Here is a 21,036-nt window from a genome sequence, read left to right as displayed (position 1 = left end):
TAAATAAATGCTACCAAGTAAGAGTTCACAAAAATCTTCTCTCAATCATTCATTTTTTTCATTTCATTTGCACGGCGTTAACTATAGGTAAAACTATAGGCAAAATGTATAGCAGACGGCAAAGTAAATTTTACTCTGAGAAATGAATTTTATTCTCTGCATTTCTGCGAGGTATCCATAATAAATGTATAGCAAAGACAGCAAAGTGAATTTTACTCTGAGAAATTGTATTTCATGTGTGAATTTTGTATCGGGCTTGTCTAAAAAAAAATATATTATTTATTTATTTATTGTTATTTGTTGGTGTGTTGTCGTAAAAGCGGTTGCGGTAGAATTTTAGAGGTGTATTTAGTGAAGCAAGGAAATAACAAAAAAATACATGTATTCTAAAAAAATATAAAAATCGAAGCCGTAATTATTCCTCTAATTTTCAACGAATTTTTGGGAGCAAAAAGTTGGAAAGTTTGTTGTAAACGGAAGAAATTTTTTTTTTTTTTTTTTTTTTTATTTGTTATGATAAATGCTAAAATGAATAGAACGCGGCGAATACTCAGTAAAAGTGCTTGAAATGTTTGTTAAGAGAATGGGAATAAAAAATAATTACTAACGTCAAAAGGTTCAAATGATTGAGTTTGTTTAACAAATTTTTTAAAGCATGAAATGGCAGTCTGTGTGTGCGGTGACTGCGGTGTGTGTATAAAGTATATCAAAGCTTTATAAACTTGGCTTAAATATAAAATTTTAAATATCTATATATATATTATTGCAAATCGAATATCATATGCAAAATGAAAAAGAGATGAACTTGACGAATAGCTTGGAAAAATTTAGCAGGCACATGCACATACATGCAACTAAATGAAGGATACAAAACAATTTTCGAAACAAAAACTAGGAATTAATTACTTCGAAATAATAATTTAGCCCTTTTGACAATTAAAGTTCCTTTTGAAAATTGTCTCAATTTTTACAAAATATTCTTTAAATACATTTACCGCCTTAACTATAATATATTTTGTCTTCGACATGTTTTCATTTTACAAAAAATCCTACGAAATGCCTTAGGGTGGTTTTAGTTATTAAGAATTAAAACGAAAATCAATAAATATATAAAACGACGAAATAGTTCACAGGATGATATCCTTTGCTTACTTTGCAAAGCGTTAAATAGCAAAATGGATAAATTTGTGACTTAAAAAAAAAAACATAAACAAAAAATTTTTCGGTGTGAGAAATATAAATTATATATTTATTATGCTTATGTGTATGTATATGTGGACTTTCTTTTATAAAAGGGAATAACTTACAAAAACTGCAAATAACAATCGCGAAAATGTTTTTTTAAAATTGGTAAGTATCATATGAATATCCTTATGAACGTATGCACATAAATGTATATATGTTCGTGTGTATAATTGTGTAAACGGAAAAGGCTTGTTTGTAACACTGAATCAGTTTTAACCTGTCTCGCTTTGCTCTATTTATTTAATTAGTTTTTCTACTCGTTGTGATTAACCAACGATTTTCCTCCGTTCTTTAAAGGAAAACATGCATTCCTGCCCGTTGCGAGAGTCGCTCGAAATGTAAGCAAAGTTTTTACATATTTTGCAAAATGTTCGACTCGCTTAAACTATCAAATCTCTTAACATTCCTTCCAGAATGAATCGGGTATCTCGGAAACCTTTAAAATCACTGTACTGAGATAATCGTAATGAAAGGTAACACTAAGAGTTTTTTTATGAAGACAACAAAAACAAAAAAAAAGTAACACTTGTGGTACGAGGTATATATATAAACTTCTGCGGAAGTAAGTAACACCCAGAAGGACTTAAGATAGATGTTTCTAGAAAAAAAAAAAAAAAAAACAGTTTCAATAAAGTCGACCTTTTTAAGTCAACTTTCTTAAAAGGCTTACAATGCTCACTAGATTTTGAGTGATACTCTCAGAATATTTTTGGTATATTTTTACTGTTTGTAACGGTATAGGAAAAAAAGTTTTTGAAAAAAGCTTTAGTTGCTGCAAGCGATTGCCGTTGCTGTGACAAGGGTATATTAAGCCTTTACAGACTTTCGATGGAGCCCCTTTTTTAAATTCCGATCGATTCGAAATCACTTTCAATCGATTTAAGCTTGTCTGTCCATCTGTTGGTCTTGTACAGGATCTATCGGCCACAATTTGCGGCGTATTTTGATGACATTTAGTGCGTTGAATTTAGAGCGAAGGACAAATGCTATTGAAAATAGTTCGAATGGGAAAGTATTCCCTTACAACGCTTTATATTGATGAGTCGTTTGCCATTGTAAAAAAGCGTGATTTTCCATGATGAAAATTGATGAAAATTTGTTCATAATACTACCTTGACATAAAAATTAATTTGATGGAATTTAGATCATGCAGGTCTATTTTTTCGATACCAACCCCTCTAAGGGTACTAATGAAAAATTAAGCTTTATATGGGAAAAACATCCAATTTTCAATATTTGATGATGACATTGAAAATATGGAATTTGGATCGCATAGGTCTAATATTTGCATCACGCCTTACGTAGGGGCTTTCATATAAGCAAACCCCTCTAGAGAGTGTCCAATTTGTGGTTGGTTATAACGTAAGCAACTGGAAAATAAAATCTTTGATAAGCTAACTAGGTTTGCTCAATACGGTCCACATTAGTTGACGTTTTGGCTCTCCTCCAATATGCGGACAATCAAAATTATAATATGCTTAAAAATCATGTATAATTTTTCGTGCATTATTAAGAAAATGAGTTAATGATCGCATTAGACGAAGTGGTGTAGGATATCTAATGGTCGACCTTCTACGACTATACTATTGTTACTTGTTTTTATATCCATCAACGAAGGAAGAGAGGTATATTCAATCCTTCAAAACGTTTGCAACAGGCAGAAGAAACCTTCGAAGGCCCCCTCAAAGTGTATATATTCGTGATTAGCATTACATTCTGGATCGATTTAAGCATTTCCGCGTGTGCAATGCCTGTTGTAACCATTCTCCTAGCGGCAAAAGTGAGGCTATCGATTTCAAATTTAGGAGAAACATTGGAATTGATTGGTATTGAAAATGAATAAAATCAGCCGCGCCCACTCCATATTTTATAATATGCTCTCTACCATAAAAATGTAGTTCTTTTGCTTCTTTTGCCTTTTTTAGGATAACGGTGATGGGTATAAAAGATCCGGTCACGACCGATTATAATTTTCTTAGTTTTTTTTTTTTTTTTTTTTTTAGGTATTGCGCTTAATTGTCGATACATTTTTGTTTACGGTGAAAGCTATTTTGAAGCACTTTTTTTCTAAAAGTCATTTGATATTAACCTTCTCGCTGTGAATTGTCTTTTTTGGCATCGAAGTGCCTCGACTATCATTTTTTTCACATTTCGGTATATCGATAGAAAATGAACTGCTTGGGCCATATTTCGATATCTTACACTCAAAACACTCAAAAGGGTTACTAAATTTTGTTGGCAGTTGGGAATTCGTCTTATCGTGAGGAGTAATGATTCGGTGTCGCGTGTCTGACAAATAAGAACAGTTCTATATGCATGAATGACTGTTGCGACATATCCGACAAATATTCATTTTTTCAAAGTAATTCGATAGGGGGACGCTGTAAAGTAGTTTCTGGAAAATCTTCTTCATGCAATCCATGTTTAATGAGAAATTTTATTTTGCGATTTGCAAAGATTTCTTCTGATAGCTAAGAATTTTTAAATTTGACAAGAGACAAACTTATTAGGGCAACGATGTGCAATATTTATGTATGGGGTTTGAATACCGGAGACCAACGTATGTTCATTTGATTTGTTATTAAGTCAATCATTGTGGAAATTGTTAAAAATCTTTGCCCAAACAAGGTCCGCAGGACAATGTGTTTTGCAGTATACATTCGAAAATTTGTCCCTGCAAGTACCTTATTGAGTTACCCTCGTAAATGCATGCGCACGTATTAATGCAATAAACTTGGTTGAAGCTAAATAATTTTCTTATGGATATGTTGCGATTTTTTTATTCACACTTTTGTCATTAGTTTTAGTCAGTTTTTTTTTTTCACATATATATATATATATATATATATATACATATTTATAATTATCAAGTTCCGTTTTTTTTCTTAATTTTGATTTTTTTATTTAAATTACTTATATACGTTATGGCAAGTCGTCTGTCTTACCATTCATTCATTCATGCAATGTCTTTGGCAATTCATAAAATGTTTACAAAATGGGGAAAAAATGCTCTATCATCCGTTATGTACTTTAATGTGGAAACATTTCATTACCTGAATAAACGAAAGAATTGGAATTTTTCTAAAGTGCAATGTTTTACTATCGCATTATTTCTAAATCATTACCAATCATACTTCCATGTATTTTGATCATTTTTCCACTTTGAAAAGGCATTTATTGAGAAAAAAAATGCTACAATATATATTAATCAATATTAATATTTTCCATCATTTTCTACAATTTTTTCCACATCTCGCTCGCAACATGACGACATCGTGTCGAAAGAGCGACATTGGTTTGGCAGTGAGACAATTATTCATCCATTTTCGCACTTCTTCAGCGTTTCGAAATCGCGTGCCAGCTAAGCCACGCTGTATCATAATAATCAGAAGGCGTGGCGGGTGCAACGTGTAGGCGAGCATTGCCAGGCAAAAGGATAACTTTCCGTCTATTAATCGCTATTGTTGGTCTCTTTTGCAGCAATACATTGTTGACTGTGTTCAGACATCCGTTGCGGTGTCGATATAATTAGTTGTCCTGTCTTATTCTTTTGCTTGGCGCGATTTGAACACAATTTGAAATGTCATATTGAATCAATTCGCATGGTAGCCATTTTCCCTTGGTATGTAAACGACAACAAACAGTTGCCACAACAGTTCATCCAATGCTAAGCTTTTCGAAAGTTTTTGAAAAATTGAATTTCGTCACGTTTCGTCCAATAAGTCCTGCAATTCATTGTCTTCGAAGCTTTTTGTTCCTTCAAGTCATTCTTTGTCATTGACATCAAGCATTGACATCACCGTTTAAACCGTTGAAACGAAAACTGACAATTAGGATAATGGGGTTCGGCAATAGATTTCATCAAATCAAACAACAACAAAAATAACGAATGTTTAAAACGGAATTTTGGACTTTTTCCATAATTAAGCGTCTGTATGCCCTCAACAACTCAATTATATTAAATGGAAACTTGTTATTTTACATAGATAGATGAAAGTGAAAATTATCGAAAATATTATCAAAATCATCATCGTACACATTGATGCTCCGCATTATTCTATCCTTTTCATCGATGGATAATTAAAATTAATTTATCAAATTACCAAATCTTTGAAGCGTTTCTTACAACGAAAACACGAAAATCTCTGCGTCAAGTGAAAAATTGGCTTAAAAATTTTCTTCAATAATTGAAGTTTTTCTAAAATTATAACGGAAAGTGATTAACGAAATCGATTCGATATCGAACAGTAGTTGTAGGACATGGCCGCTAACGAAATAAAAAATATCGATCTAAATATTTTAATAGACGTTTTGTGCTTAACGAACATGTCCTGCAGAATTTTAGTTGAACAAAGTCGCTTCCATCATTACAACTCTCCAGAATATTACTATGATTTAAAGTTTTAAGTTAATTGACTAACGGAGAAAAGAATTTGGAGAGAGATTATAGAACAGATTTCGCTCATCGAAAATGTTCTTATATAACTTGAAATTTTTAATCTTAAATCAAATGAAAGCTAAGAAAATTGATGCAATTTTAGCGATCTATGGAAGCGCTGCATAGAAGATGTTCTTTACACAACGTTGTGCACAGTCAAAGAACTTGCAATGAGATTAAGTAAAGTCTACAGTTTAAAAAAAATTTATAATCGCTTCCGAACGAATTCTTAACATTGACTATCTTGAATAAATATTTGAAGGCTATGTTAATTGTGGGCGTGACAGATGGCCAATTAGAATTTTTTTCTAGTGAAACTTTTTAGGTGTAGATCTAAAAAATACTTGTAGCACAACTTATCAACCGTGTGCTCAAGATGTGTGTACGTTGTGAGCATGTTCGTAGGCAAACCGCAGGTCATTGAAAATTGAAAGAGACCTTGGAAATATTTACTGCAAACTTTAATTTATTACCTGCAGTTACACTTTGTTTGATTATTTTGTTGATGAAATGGCAAGAGTCGATCTAACCAGCTTCAACATTCTATTCTAATTTTATCCGACTGTCAGTGTTTTGACAATAGGAGATAGAGAGCCAAGATTCGAATAGATAGATAGGGGCTAAATCGATTCATAATGTTACGCTGTTGAAGACCATATATATTATCTTATGGGATCTTTCTGCGTACTTTTGAATGTTATCAGGGCAAGCATACCTTATGGTGGATATAAAAGTGTGATTGGGTTCATTAAGCTTACGTTATGAGATTATCTATGAAGTTACTACGAACTACTAGGTATGTACAGGTGCAGGTTTTGTATGAAAACGATAAAAAAATATATTATTGGAAAGATTACGCATCGCTAGCTATGCATTTATCTCACTTGCATGACGATTTGCGAATGCCCGGCTAAAGAAACCGTTGCCGTTTTAAGGTAAATCATTCATCGAATCAATTTGCGTAATAAGTGAAACGCTGCTCAGACCATTAATGCAAAAAAGTGCTAATCGGAAGGGATCGAATTTGGTGGTTGAGCGGCACAGGTTAGCAGTTCCCAGTTGAGTGTTTGCAACACATTGCGAAACGGTTTTGCTGCGTGGATGGATGGATGCACGAATGTTATGTAAAAAAATTTTAGCTTATGTTGCCTTTTTTCAACATTCCATCCGTAAGCCATTCTTGGTAATGTGTAATATTAGCCGTTTCACCAAACTTTATCAGCTAATAGCAAACAAAAACTCTTCTGGTCCCATCAAACATAGAATATCTATTTCCTGCCAAACTAATTCAGTTTGCCTGCAACTGAATCCATGAATTTTTACGCTTGGCATCGTCAAGATAAAAGTTATTTTCATCTCGGATCAGGATACAATCCAAACGACTTTCTTATGTAAATCTCCCCATTTTTCTCAATTCTTAGAAAATGTATTTTTGCTTTATGAAATGTGATGATATTACATATTATCCTTGTTGCTTGATGTTGGAAACTATAGAAAAAAAAAAAAAGACAACATAACTTAAAATATTTATGTTTCACTACATGTGGTGTTAGAGTCCTCTAACAGCAAATTCCGATTTCTTATTTACACATCTGGGAGGTTTGATCTAATGAATTAAGATATTTTCCTTTAAATTTAATAGCTTTCCTCCAAATAGTTTAGTAATTCGTTTAATTTTTTTGTGTTTTGACGTGTTGTTCAGAAATCACTTCCATTTATCCATTTATAGCTTGCTTTGTTCGATGAGAAATGATTTATTGTTTCGGAAAGATAGATGGAAACCATAGATGATTACTTCGGGCATATCCTTAAATAATTTGCAACGTACCCTTGACCAACTTGGTCAATGCTAAACGACTTCTGTCAGTCTTGAAAAATAATGATTCATTTTCTTCACTTCAGTCTTATGTGCAATCGTTGAATGAATCGCTTTCTAAAAATCAATAAATTTCTAAAATAATTGCTGTTATCGAGTGTCCTCCTTTCCTTCCGCGTGTCTTGTACCTTTTTTAAATGCCTATAATGCAAACGCTTACAGTATTATCAGAAATTAATAAAAACATTACCTTACTACTGACAATTGTTGTTATACCATTTCGCGTTAAACTGTTAAATCTCCTTGGTTTTGTGAAAACGTATCAGGCTTTTAAGGAAGCAATTTAAATGTCCTCATATATTATATACTAAATGCTAACAATCATTTGAGTCCTTCGATCGGAATTATACCATAAAAGTTTATCTTGTTCTGTTCGCATTCATATTTTATATTAATTTCTCTGATTATACCCTATATGACTTACGATACAATGATATATTAAATTTGTGCGGGTTTATGCAACACCCAGAAGAACTTGAGATACATCTCGCCTCGTATTATACGGAGAAAATGCTAAGGTTGTCCGTCCGTCCGTACATCTTGTTTTCTTGTGTTCAATTTACAAGATTGCAATTTTTAATATGTTTTGATGAAATTTTATACTCCGATGTGTTTTAGTCCCAGGGCTAATGTTCGGATCGGACCGCTCTTTTGATCACTTCCCTTATAAGGCCTTATATCGAAAAGTCATTATATGATTATTGAGTGATGGTATACCGTAATCCACTAAAGTCTATTTACATGGTTTAGTTGAGTTCTATTCATGTAAGTAGGCATCAATTGAAACTGTGAATCATGAGACGGTACTTCATATCCATATATAATAAATATATATATATATTAAATGCATACAAATATTTGTATAGATAAGATAATTTTTCATTACTTTTGTATTCATTCGATACATTAACTCCGCCACACTGCATATTATGTATTATTATATCTTATCAATGATTAGATTGAAAAATATTATAAATGACAATAATAAATTAGAAATAGATTCAAATCACATAATAAAAATTTAGTAAAAGTAAAAGCAAGTTTCACAATGTTGTTGTTAACTCTCAAATTGTAATAGTGGCAACTAAAAAATAAATTATTAAATATATAAGTAAATAAGAAATGAAAATAAAAGTAAGTCTCAATGAAACATACGAAAAGTATATAGAAAATTAAAGTTAAGGATAATAACGCTTTGCATTTTCATTTAAGATAAAGTCATTCTTCTAAATATATTTAGGAAAATGTGTTGTCGTTTGCACTTTTGTATATTGTACACAATATTGGTGGGCACGGTCGACCATACTACCGTACAGTTATTCACATAACTTTTCAATCTATGAACTTAGATGGGAAGTGGTCGAAATAGTCGCTCGATCAATAGCCTTCGTTCTTGGGGCAGAGCACGTCAGTGCATCAAAAATTTCGTTAAAATATTTCAAGAACTGCGGTCTGTAGGTTGAGCACAACCGAACAAAACAAATGGGCTTAAATCGGCTGAGAAGATGATTCTGAACCGGTCACTGGGTCTATCCTAAGCCTTTCATGCTTTTATATTAATACAAAAGCTCGCATCGTAAACGATATAGTTTATAGAAAGGAATACAGACGTGATTGGCTTACAGCAATTAAAACTTCTTTTCCTGTAGTTTTGCGTGTGAAATAATATAGTGAGACTAGAGTGTGCAGAGTACGTAAAATTGTTTAAGAAACTAATTAAAAAAGCGCTCTAACTTAAGTCCTTCTGAGTGTTGCATACGTCCACAGAAACTTAATATACCCTGTACATCGGTGACGTGGGCTAGAATAAAGAAATTTTTAAACGCAAAACATTTTTTTTTTTTTTTTTTTTTTTTTTTTTATTTGAAGAAAATCATTTGCAGAATCGATAAAGTTTACTCTATCGGTGTTCACTACGGCAGCGGTACGAATAACGAATTGCAAACTTGAGAAACATGATTTAGATGAAATCACGTTGAAGGCTTTAAGAGTCAGCATTAAAGCAATTTTTACCCAATTTCTCATCTTCGATGCCTCCAGTAATAGGTTAATGTAACTGTGCTTAAGTATTTATCATATCGGAATGATTTTGATATTTCGTTTAAGTTCGTCAATGCACTCGAAATACATGTAAAACAGCTTCACGTCTACGTGCGGAAAATCGAATTTTTAGACCATCGAAAATCTTGTCCCCCTCATGCCCAGTTTTGAATAATTTAGGGAATATTTAAGCCAATAAGGAACAAGTGAGAAAATTGTGTTCTTTCTCATCCATCATTGTTATCCCAAATTTTTATACTCTACAGTACAGTACAGTGTAGTGCATTGGATAGGCGACGCTGAGCTTTTCTATTTTCAGAATAAAAGTGCAAATTTATATGTGTGTATGTGTTGTACCTTAAATAATCTACAAATCCTTACAAATGTAAAAAAAAAAAGAAAAAGATTAACAAATACTTCTCTCCTACCTCTCTTGTACAAACATTTAATTTTCAAATATAATGTAGCCTTGCATTACGGCATATAGCGGTTATAATAGCTGCGATCAAGAAGAATGCAATCTCAGGACGGCGATGATTAATTTTTACATTCTCATCAGCTCAACGGGTCGGCAACTTTCGACTGTATGTTGTTTTTCAAATTGTTTCCCAATTTAATCATAAAATCGTACAACATTTATTGAAAGTATTGCCATATTTTTCTTTGAAAAAAATTAGTTTTGGGCCGCAACAACTCTATGTGTATTAGATCGAACTTATAATTCTTATAAAGCGAGTAAATGAAATGTCCTTTAAGCATTTAATAATATTTTCCAGTGAATGGTGAATATGGCCGCATAAGGGGTAAGGACTACTTGGTGATGATTTCTACACGATTCGTACTTACGAATAAAGCATCTTCGTGACCGGTTTGCGATACGCTGCATACGCTTAAATTCTTCAATTTTTGCTAATTTAGTCGTTATGAAGTATCGCGATTATGATGAAAATATTCTCACAAATGTTAGTCATTTTTACCTCAGCAATTTTGTTAATAAACGAAATTTTTGCATTTAGCCATAATAACTGTCTCAAAGGTTTACCCGAAAAATGCAATTTGCATCTGCAAAATATTTTTTTTTTGTGCGCAAATTTATAGCGGACGGCGTTATTTATTAGTTGTTTAAATAGTCAATAAGCGCTACGGCCCCATGCTGGCCGAAAATTTTTGTGTGAGAAAAGTTGAAAAATGGCATAGATGCAGAGACGAATTTAAGAGAACAATGCATGCATGATCTCTCTTGCATTTGACAAAAGTATTGATTTATTATATAGAATGCCTACACCTTGGTGTGTTACGCGACAGTTTATACATATAAATTGTACTTAGTGAGGGACAGATTGAAAGGTTGTTGCAATTATCTGATATTTATTTAAAATTTTTTTATAAAATTGAATGTAGTATCGATCGTATTACGAGTCGTTGTTTTAGTTTTAATTTTAATGAATTTTTTTTTTTTTTTTTTTTTTTCATTTATTTTTTTTATTTTTTTATATATATTTTCCAACCCAATTCCACTTAATAATAATCATTAGAGCATGTTTTGCAGCATTTAACATTGGCAAGTATTCTAAGAGGAAATGCTTATAACTTGTATTGCGGCGGCCATTCAAAAAACAACAAACAGCAACAGAAACAATAACGAAACGTTAGCCTAATGCATCCTGTTTAAGTATAACTGTACAAATAATAATAAAAAAAATAAAAAAAATACATTAGAGGTGCAAAGCATTCAACTTAAATGAATTTAAGTCAAAATGTAATAGATACGCACGCATTCGCTGTACACACTTAAACATGCATTAAATGCATAGATGCATAGATGCATAGATGCATATATGCGGGAAGTGAAAAATAAAGAGTGGTATTGAATGTGCTTCTTTTCATTCTTTTTTTGTAGACTTTTAACCAAAGTGCATACACTTAAGTAAAAACAAAACATCAAGTCAAAGCCCTCTCTTAGCATCAGAATCAACATTCATCCATTCAGTTATAAACGTACATACATATTATGAAAACACCGGTCTGTTGTTACATTGTTTGATGCTCATATTGAGCAAAAGAATGTGTAAGAAAAAAAAATTTTTTTTTTTTTATTTATTTATTTATTTATTTATTTATTTTTTTTTATTTTTTTTTCATTTTACATGTTAAAGTAAAGGTATCGTGATTCATAAGATACTGTTTCTTATGTGTTTATGTGTATGTACGTGTGTGTATGTATGTGTGTGTTTCCATTGTTATGAGTAAAAAAACTCACCAGTCAGAAACAAGTTTCTTTCTTGTTGTCGTTTTTTAAAGACGTTTCGCATTGTGTTTTAGTTAGAACGTTGAAGTGAACACGTACACGAGTGAGATGGGTAAACAAAAAGAGAGAGAACGAGCGAGAGATACAGATAGAGAGAGAGAGAGAGAGAGAGAGTGAGTGAGAGAGAGAAAGAGAGAAAAAGAAAAAGAATGAAAGACAGAGTGAACGGGAGGGTGTGAGAGAGGAAAGGAAAGAGAAGGGAATGTCTGTAGATACTTTCATAATTCGCTGCAAGCACTACAGCAAACACAGAAAGCATTTTTGGAGACAGTAATTACCTTTTACTATAACAACAATTTTTCCCGTTTGCAAATTGCATTTAATTGTTTACGTTTAACCCGTCTAAACCACACACACGATAGCGTTGCAATAGAAGTGAACGATAAATTCTAGAAAAATAAAGCCGGAATTAATGCATCTCCGCATGGGTAAGGTGTAAAAAAATAGTAACCAATTTTAAGGCAATTTATTTTAATAACAAAATTGTTCTAACATTCTAAAAAGATTATAATTTGAAAAAAAAAAAAAAATATATATATATATATATATATTTATATATATATGTAAACAAAATAATTAAAATATAGATTTTCAACTAAATCCAAAATAATATAAATAATAGAAAATAGTGAATAGCAGTGCATAAGGAGAGCCAAATGATGAAAATCGCTTAAAGGATTTATGAAAATTTCAATTTCCACACCTAAATAAGCCACACATTTACGTTAGTCAATATTCGGGCTTCGCTCGATGACAAAAGTTAGTAATGAACCTAGCAAATTATACTGAGGCACCATATGAGAACCAAAAGTCTTCGATGATCGAAAAAAATCGAAAATGTTTTTTGACCCCAAGCTCGACCTATTCAAAGCTGTAAAAAGCTAACTTACATATATTTGGATTGGATGATCACTATTGTCGGGTAAAGATTAAAGGTCACTTACAAGCGGAATACTCACAGCAACAACAAAGCAACTCAACATGCATGCATGCATGAATTTGAGACTGAGTTAAGCAAATGTTTGCATATTATTTAAATATTACCGAATGATTCATAAAGTTCTTCACAATGACGGCCGGTAATGGAGGCGTCAGTATAGCACAGCATAGAATGTCGGTGAATCGCTCTAGGTTAGGATGCTACTAAATAGAGTTCATCTTTTATAATAGGGTCATGAAAAGTTACTAAGACATTTTCGTTTTAATCGCGGCGGCTTAGCTGCACGTGCCTTGGACAATCAATGTCAATATTTTCATCTTTAAAAATACATTTTTTGATCCGAATTCATTTCTTCATCCAAGTTAAGTCATATCTTATGAATTGTTTTTTTTTTTTTTTTTTTTTTTTTTTTTTTTTTTTGAGGACCCAGAATACTTAGTGCTCTCGTTAATAGCCTTGAGAAATATATTTTCTTTATATGAATATTTGCCATATGGCATATATATAATCGAAATGAAATTTTATTAATAAAGATTTTTGGCCGAATATGTTTTAACGTCGATGAGCTTCGGAAGGGATCAAACCCATTTTTCAACTTGGGCTTTGAATGTAAAATTCCTAGTTTTAGCCCTTCATCTAGATTTTTGTTTTCAAATCTTACAAATGAGCGGGTGGTTCGATTGTCGAACTGTTCAAGAATCCTTCGTAGTGTTAAATGCAATTAATGTGAGATTAATGAGATAAGTGTTTGCACCCTACATTACTTGTAGTACAAGCGTATGTACGGATGTATGCTTGAGATAGACTCATCTTTGATTGTATCGCTCTAAGCGAAATATCACATGAATTTTAAATTTTGTAGTTACTTGCTTATCGTTCCAATTCGATTTAAATATGATTATACCGTCGTCTGTCCGTCTGTCCCTTGTGCATGTATTATCGGCGAAATTTTACAAAATAAGTTTGGGAAACAGAGCATAATCCAACTCGAAATCAGGCCCTAATGTCCAAACACGTGAAATAACTCCGAAAAATTACAAATACTTTCATATCTTTATCAATCCAAAATGTTTTTAAAATAATCTCCAATTAAAGTTCAAACATTTCCGAATCATAATTTTTCAGGGAATATCTGCTCAATTTTTCTGGGTTTTAACATCGGTTTTAGAATACTTATAACACTTTGTAATTTTAGTTTAGTAGAGGGTAAAACTATCGCCGCCTTGTTCATCTTTCCTCTTCTGGTTTTCATATTACTGTTGTTTTACATCTGGCTTATAATTAATTCATGTCTATCGTCACAGGGAGATACTATCAAAGCATAAACTGAACTTTTATCCAAAATTAAGTAGATCCATCTTTTGATTTTTTTTTTTTTTTTTGCGATGCCACAATGAAACGACGCATTTTCGATCATTAACGAGCTCTATGTATAAAATATATTTGGCAGAAGCTCGAAACATACGCTAAATGCTTCGTTTTAATGGATGTTTGCGGAGAGTTATTGTGCTTAAGCAATCAATACGTCAATATTTACGCCCAGCGTACAATGTTTAATTGATCTTCTCAAATGTATTGTGTGAGTTGCAGAGTCATCTCTCTCTTATTATCCTCTCTCTGCCCCTTTATTGAAAATCGGTTTTGCAAGCTCCTCACGTTTCCTTCATCAACAAATTAAGTTTTAAATTTTTAAAAAAATCAGTTAAATCCTTTCATAAATTCCTTGACAATTATAAACATTCCATTTATGTTGGTTAGAGTTGCTTGTCCGTAAAAAAGTTCTCCATTAAAGTGGGTATTTCCTCAGGCGTTGAAATAAGCTCGCGTAGGGAGGGGGGGACACTTAATTCAAGAGAATGCCAAAAAAAGTGAAAAGTATTGTGCATCACTGGCTGCATATTTTCCCCATATTTCTAAGAACGCATGAATTTCGTACCGAGAAGTCAAGTCCAATAATATGAAGCTACCTGCGCAAAGATCCAATTTTTGTGCATCTCCACACGGGCGAAAGCACTACTCAGACGAACAATTACTCTACTATTATAATAGATACTAATCAAAAAGAGTTATCACTGGTAAATGTAACGTGCATTCCAGTTTAATGTTCCCAAAGTTTTCTCAGTAAATTTTTACTGCAGGGATGCAAATGGCATTCATGTGAAAAATCGCAGTATCAAGACTTTTATCATCTTGCGATCTTTTTCGGCTCAATAACGTCAGTTATTAATGTTGTTTGGAGAAACCATTAATATAGCTCGACTTACTGAAAGCTCCCAAACACAACGTTGTTTGCACTTGAGCGGGATCACTTTTTTACATAATGCAAAGATAATACTTTCTCTTAGAAAAATTGCAAACTAAAGATTGCTGACGGATTAATCAGTGCTGGTACGGCAGGCCGTAAATGTTGGGATATTCTGATAAAATTTAGTACACCGACGCTGACCGTTTGTCCCAAGAACGATTGCCATTGAAAATGGTTCGGATAACATCACTTTTTCAGCCACTTCCCCACATGATGTTTTATTTTGAAAACTAGACGTATGCATTACTGCAGGATGTTGTAGGGTATTTAATAGTGCACCGTGCACCACTATGGAGCTCTTATTGTTTCATATTATTTTATTATGGACGAATCTTAGGTTCACTAGTTGCTTATATCGCATACAAAGGTAATGCATAGTCTATACGTATTGTCTTGACTAGCGCAAAAACAGGGCTATGGCCCACTGTTGAATATCCTACACCATCCTACAGTTATTTGTATAACGACTTTCCAAAATGACGCTTTATGTGAAAAGTGATAGAAGGAGTAGTCCCTTCCGAACCATTTCCTGTTGCGATCTGTAGGTTACACACCCGAAACCACGATAGACAGACAAACGGACGTGCTTAGATCGGTGTAATAAACGATGGACCTATCTCAAGTCCTTCAAGGTTACAAATCTTTGCACAAGCTTAATATATCCTTACACCACAAGCGGTACAGGGTATAACAATTATTTTCCGCAATGCATATTTGATGTAAGAAAAATAAAATAAAATAAAAAAAAAATAAAAAAATTCAAATTTAGCCTGGATCGAAAAACGTAGTCCAAACTGATTGTAATCATTTTCTCATTAATTTTTATAACAGGCTTGAAGATCGAATTCGTCCTCTTGTTTAATGAGCAAATCATAAATTTTTTGTATAATCCGTTGAAAGAGTTTCATTAATCCAGGTGATGAGCAAACTGACCGCCGAATATGTTTCTATGTCGTAGCATTTCGAGACTGCTCACCTAAGCCATTTAATGCCGACATATCATTTTCGACTTTCGATTTAAACACGGATATCGCTCGATTAACGCTTTGATTTTGCGATGATCAAAGACTGATAATCATAAATCTGATGAATAATAAATAAAGTTAGTGACCCGATTTCTATTACATTATTATAAATTAATACAATACAAAATTATTGCAAAAGTGTTCATCATATGAGTAAGGTCACGCACAAATGAAGCAAATTGTTTATTTAAGAAGCTATACACATCTATATACAGTTTGCGAAAATGAAATTCGCAACATCTTTACAAACGCTCACAATTTTGATATAAAACATGTATTCGCATTTCGATGCGGTTGCAATGCACAGACCATAAAAGAATTGCTTGGTTGGTAACAGAGCAACAGACGACCCCATAAGAAATTTTTATTAAATCTCTTAAGATTTATGAACAAAAGGCTTTAGATTATTTACAAGTAATGTAAGTGAAGAGGAAAATTGTTTATAAAATGCGAAAAGAACGGAAAATATTTTTAAAATATTATTTCAAATATGTTGATATCTACTTTAAAAAAAAAAAAAATAAATAAATAAATAAAAAAAAAAAAATTCGATTATAAATTAAAAATGCGTGCGTCTGTTTTTCCTCGCTCTCGGAACCTGCAAGGTTTCAAAAATTCGCTTCAAAAGAAGCTTGAAAAAATGCAGCCAAATGTGTTGTTAACTTGGAACGTCCAACCGATCGGAAAATATGTTCCGCTTAAAGTCAACAAGTCAGGGTAGGCTTGGCAATAACTCCCAACATCGAGGTATATTAACATTAAACTGAGCTTAAGTTTTTGCGAAAGCCATTTGAACTTACGGATCAACCAGCTGCGATAGACAGTTGTGTGTAGTTGTCAAAAAACATTTGGATTTTAGATAAGAATGTGCCTCTTGAATAACTAGCGCGTGTACAGAGCGTCCCGCAGGTATTTTATGATTTAAGTGACGTCTTTGCGTAATGCTCTGCTAAGTTTATTCGTTTGTTTGTGCGTGCCCTTCCTTGCAAGTAAACGCCTGTAATTACACCCGTAACCCGGTTTAACAGTTTCGGAAGAATTCACGCTAATATTCCATTCTACGTTAATGTCATACGTAATGCTAACGTTGAATGATAACATTGAACGCGCGCGCGTATATACAGTGTGACATGGAGTGCTTTACGGGTTAACTGGTGCTTAACCTACATGTAGCAGTTTTCATGACACCCCGACACCCCGATGAAATTTCATATATTAATGTATTCCGAGCTAAGACCGAGCTCTGGTGAAAATGATTTAACTTAAACTATTTTTATGATCGCAAAATAGTGGATGGGCTGCCGTTTGATATTTTTGCTTGGCTGGCAAATATTTCGCGTAACTTTCCCTTACGATTTTTCCAAAAATGTTTTGTGGCCTTTTTCATGTTTTTTGGAACAAGTGCCGGGCGAGAAAAGCGTTCTGCGACTGCGTTTGAAATTAGCAAACCACCCATAAATTCATTTTGTCGACAGACAATCGTCACCATAATATATCAAGCCACTGCGGATTGCCGATGTATTTTTTTTTCTCATCGAAAAGCAACGTTTAATCAACAAACGGGTCCAAAAATTGCCCCAGCCGGCCTGGAGTTTTCAAAATTTTGAAAATTACATTTTTTCCCATGTAACGAATTTTCGGAATGGAATATTATATGGGGAGTAGTCGAAAAAGTGGACCAATCCGAACAATTTTCAATAGAGTTCGTTCTACGGTCAAAGTACGTCTGTCTACCAAATTTCATCGAAATATCTCACAAATTGTGACCTGCAAAAATACATGGACAGATGGACAGACAGATAGAAGAACAGACAGGCTTAGATCAATTTAGAAAACGATTTAGAATCGATGTTAAGCCCTCCTGGTTGTTACATACGTTCGCAATAACTTAACATACCCTGCACTAAGGTGTAAAAATTAATTAATTAATATAGAATTTTCTTGCATTTCTTGACCAACGGGATGACGGCTAGACTTGACATTCAGTTTGCTTATGGCTTCCAATTCGATAGAGTTGGGCCCCGAAAATATGACAAATGCTGAATGTGTTATAAAGCAGCTTTAACGTTATTTGTTGTCAGGCCTTAACTTGTCATTAGAGAGAATCACTTAGCCTTCGTTTACTTTATATCTTGAAGGAGGAATGATTTGTTGATTGCAATATTTTCAAATCACTGACAGAATTTACTTTTGTAAAGCTTAGCTACACCGAAGTTGTGATTAGACATTTTTTCTTCCTTCCGACACGCAAGTTTTGTGTTTTTGAATTAACAACGATTGATGAAAGCGTAGAAAATGCTCAAGTTATCACACCGTTGACCGTAATAATACTCCTTGAAAAAATCTTTAGATTCATCTTGAATTTTATAAATACGAAGCATTTCATTGTCATTGTATTTTCGAGTTTAAAAGTCATTTTCAAGCAGTAGACGCGTATTCGCGTTCTTCGCACAGGGCGCATACGTTTCGAGCGCACATTCTTGTCTCGATGGAAAGTGAAGAAAGTGAAAAAAACGTGCATAATAAAATTTTTTATGCTGCCTGAAAATTGTATTTAGAGCAAAAACCTCATTAAACGCTGCCAAACTTATTGAAAAAGCTTAAGCGTAAATGTAAACAGGTAAGAAAATTAAATTCGGTCGGGACCGAATCTTTTATACCCATCACCGTTTACCCCAAAAAAACGACAAAAGCAATAAAAGAACAAACTCCTCATGTTCAATAAGATGGAGCGGACGCAGTTGATTTCAAAACGAAAGTTTTTATCGTAGAGGCATGGTGGAGGGAGGGGGGTGTTGTAGGCGTGTCTTTTGCTATGTTTAGGTGAAATTCTTTTGGAAATTTGTAGGCGACATTTTCGCTGACGGGAGCATGTTTACCACAAAGTCGTGTTACAAAGTTACGCAAAAAGCCAGACAGACAGACGAACAGGCGGGCATGTTTAGCTGCATTCAAGATTTGACAATGGTCAAGAATTTGTATTATTAGGGGGTTTTGGAAACTTGTTTCTGCGTGTTGTCAAGGTATTGAAAAACAAATTCAATTTTGATACACGATAATATTGGGTAGGCGTGGTCAATTTTTTCCCATTTTTGTGCGCAATGCTACAGCTTTGCCCATTGAACATGTGTTCAAATTTTTGTACATTTGTTTCCCATAGTTTAGGAGTAATGAGCAAAGAGCCAATTTTTCATTCCCTTTAAAAAATAAAGGTATCCTCTGCTTTGTAGTACTGTGGGCGCGTCCTTCGACCGATTTGGCATATTTTCAATGCCAACTTGCGTGCAAGAAGTTCCAATATTTCTGCTAAATACTTACAATCGTCATAACAAAGACGATCAGATGGACCAACGGACAGACGGACATGTTTAAATCGATTTAGAATTTGATCCTGATCAAGAATATAGGTGTTTTGCACGGTCTCTTGGGGTTCGCTCTGGGCGTTGCAAACTCTTCGACAAAATGAATATACCCATCATACTTCGGTGATGGGTATATAAAAAGATAGTTTACTGTAACCACTTTGTTGAATAAACGGAAATTAAAATTATACAAACTTATGACTAGATCTAACATGGGGGAAACAAGTGAACAAGTTCTATAGCCGATCTTGAAATACCCTATCCTACAATATTTCGTCTACTGCGTATTTAAATTATAAAAATGTTAGGAATTTCATCTGAATAATAACGGACTTGTTTGGCCTTGAAGGCCTTACATGGGACGTTCTCCCAAAAATTGCACCAACACAGTTCTGCTTCTTTTTAACGCAGTAAGTTAAACGTTAAATTATTATTTTGGTGTAATTTTTTGTATTAAATGTCAAAAGTTAGATCTTGTCGCCATATAAAAGTTAATCGTCCTTGAAAAGTTAATCCCGAACGAAATTTTAAAAAATAGTTATACTTGGTATAACTAAATAAAGCTCTTCTTCATCGTTTTTACCGAGAGATATTAAAAATAAAAAGCTATTTTTCTATAGCAATCTCCGTTCCAATCGGCTTTTGAAACAGTTTGTTTTTGCGACTTTTACGTTGAAAGCAAATTACAAGGACCAGACATCACGTAGACGAACAAACATGCTTACTTACATTAATATGAAAATTGATTGTGATGAAAATTATAGTCTCTGCTAAGACCATCTAAGTGTTATATGCATTCGGGTATAGTGAGTGCAATCTGCATCACATATTATTATGTAGGGTATAAAAAAAAAAAAAATGGTGATGCATTAGACAGCAGTCGTCATTATGTGCGGTTTTCAAACTGAGCAATTATTCATACGATTATTCAGAAAGATCTCTCGGAAGAATTTTGTAAGACTTCAGGCTGTGTAATTATTGTAAACAAAAAAAGACGTTTTTTTTTTTTTTTCGAATAAAATTTATTATAATGATTACACGTGACCTTAAATTTATTTACACAGGCATTGTGTACACAAAAGTGTACGTGTATGGATTTAATAATTCATTCTGCTATCATTTCTTTTTCACAATTAATTTTATAACAACATAAAATAAAACTGCGTGTAAACAGTTATGCCAGACACCGCTGTTAATGTGTAAATGTGTGTAGTCACTCAGTCATCAAAAAAAAAAAATCATATATGACGCATCATTAAGTATGCATTTATTATTATGAGACGAACTGTAACTGCTTACATACCTCACTAGTTGAACCACAAACAAGTTCATGAGTTTTTAAAATAAGGTATAAACGATATCAACTAAAAACAAATATAAACATAATGGCCGGGTAAGGCTGACTATTAGATACCCTACATCACTTAATTACTCATTTTGATGATAATACACCAAAATATTGGCAAGAATCCTTATATGCGGTACTGTTCGAAAAAC

The 21,036-nt window shown here is 33.2% G+C and overlaps 1 protein-coding gene across 1 annotated transcript in view; it reads left to right on the top strand.

Annotated features, from left to right (window-relative positions):
- The first annotated feature begins 286 nt into the window (after positions 1-286).
- LOC119644817 (putative uncharacterized protein DDB_G0286901) overlaps positions 287-21,036 on the top strand; it is a 49,868-nt gene continuing 29,118 nt past the window's right edge. Inside the window, exons 1-3 of the mRNA XM_038044571.1 lie at positions 287-1,350; positions 1,494-1,583; positions 1,659-1,718. The gene's annotated coding sequence lies outside the window, so the exon portion shown is untranslated. The remainder of the gene's footprint in view (positions 1,351-1,493; positions 1,584-1,658; positions 1,719-21,036) is intronic.

This window comes from Glossina fuscipes, unplaced genomic scaffold, assembly GCF_014805625.2.
Source record: "Glossina fuscipes isolate IAEA_lab_2018 unplaced genomic scaffold, Yale_Gfus_2 0, whole genome shotgun sequence".
NCBI classification, from domain to species: domain Eukaryota; kingdom Metazoa; phylum Arthropoda; class Insecta; order Diptera; family Glossinidae; genus Glossina; species Glossina fuscipes.
Note: the sequence above shows the minus strand (reverse complement) of the source record. Positions and strands in the feature narration are given on the sequence as shown.